Below are 2,500 nucleotides of genomic sequence, written 5' to 3' on the forward strand. Positions count from 1 at the left end.
ATCATTAGTATTATCTTTATCTTTATAGTTATCATTATCAGTATCAGTATCAGTATCTTCATTATTATTATTATTATTATTATTATTTTTATAATTATTATTATTATTATTATTATTATCATTATTATCACCATCAGCATTATTTTTTATCACTACTACTGCTATTATTACTATTGTTATTATCATTATCATTATTATTACTATTCTTATTATTACTATTGTTATTATCATTTTCATGATTATTAGTATTATTATTATTACTATCATTAGTACCAGTATTATCATCGGTATTGTTACTATGATTATTGTCATTATCATTATATTCATTTTCATAATTATCATTATCATTATCATTATTGTTGCGTCATAACCATCACTATCATTACTATGATTAGTTATTTTACTATTTTCATTATCATTACTGTTATTCATATAATAATTCGTGTTATCATTGTTTTGACTATCTTTATTTTTATTGCTATTAATGCTATCATCATTTTTATTATAGTCATTATTATCAGGAATAGTCGTAGTAGTACTAGTAGTAGTAGTAGTAGTAGTAGTAGTAGTAGTACCATTTTTATTAGTATGATTATAATGATAGTATTGGTGATAACAATAACAATAATAATTATCATGATGATAACAATATCACAATTATCATTATTATTATTTTCATTATTTTAATCGTTCTTATCTCCATTATTACTGTTATCAGTTCTATTCATATAATTGTTATTACTACTAATACTACTATTAGCCTTTTCATTACTATTATTATTATTATTACTATTATATTATTATTATCATCATTATTATTGTTATTATTATTACTATTATTGCTACTATTATTTTCATTATTACTATTATCATTATTATCATTATTTTTATCATTATTATTTTTATTTTCATTATTACTATTATTACTATTATCATTATTATTATTACTACTACCATTATTATTACTATTATTATTATTATTATCATCATCATCATTATTATTATTAATATTATTATTATTATAATTATTATTATTATTATTATTATTATTATTATTATTATCATTATTATTATTATTATTATCATTATTGTTATTATTATTATCATTATTATTATTATTATTATTATTATCATTATCATTATTACTAATATTATTACCGTAATCATCATTCTCATTATTATCATAATAATTATTACCACTATCATTAGTAACAGAAATAGTATTATCCTCATTATTAGTATCATTATCATCATCATCTTTAGTAGCAGTAGGAGTGGTAGTAGTAATAGTTGTAGTAGCAGTATTACTAATATCATTGTCATTATTTTTACTCTCATTATTACTATTATTATATATGATAGTATTTTTACTGTTATCGTTAATATTGTTATCATCATCATCATTACCATTATTATTGTTATTACTTTTATTATTATTACCATTATTAATAATATTATTATTATTGACATTATTATTACTTGTAGTAGTATCTTTATTACTATTCTTATTATTACAATTATTATTACTATCATTATTATTATCATCAGTATTATTACTATCATAATTCTGATTCTCATAATAATTATAATTTCTAATATGATTATTGTTATTGCTGTTACTATTATTATCAAAATTATTATTAACATTATTAAAACTACGTTTCTTAATACTATTATTATTATTATTAATATCATCATCATCACTATTGTTATTATTATCATTATCTAAATTATTTTTTATTATTATTATCATTATCGTTATCATTATTATTATTGTCATTATTATTATTATTGTCATTATTATCATTATCTAAATTATTTTGTATTATTATTATCATTATCGTTATCATTATTATTTTTGTCATTATTATTAATATTGTCATTATTATTATCATTGAAATTATATTATTATTATTTTTTTTATCATTATCATTATAAAGTTATTATCATTATTATCACCATCATTATTACCCTTATTATTATTATAATAATTATTGTCATTATCATCTCCATTGTTATTATTTTATATTATTATTATTATTATCATTATTATTATAACTAGATATTTCATCATCATTTTTACCATTACTGTTATCATTATAGTTATCATTACTATCACTGTTATAATTATGATTATCATCTATCTATTATTGATATCATTATTATCATTATCATTATCATTATTATTATCACTGTTTTTATTGCTAGCATCATTATCATTATTGATATTATTACCATTCTAGTCGTCTTCATCATTACTAGCATAATTATTATTTTCATCATCATTATTATTATTATTATTATTATTATCATTATTATTAATATTATTATTATTATGAGAATGATGATGATGCTCATTATTGTCATTATTATCATTATTTGAATTATCATTATCAATATCAATATTATTTTCAATTTTATTAATATTATCATTATTATCATTATTATTATTTTACATTATCATCATCATAATTATTATTATTATCATTATCATTATTAT

The sequence above is a fragment of the Penaeus chinensis genome, chromosome 1, assembly GCF_019202785.1.
Source record: "Penaeus chinensis breed Huanghai No. 1 chromosome 1, ASM1920278v2, whole genome shotgun sequence".
NCBI lineage: Eukaryota > Metazoa > Arthropoda > Malacostraca > Decapoda > Penaeidae > Penaeus > Penaeus chinensis.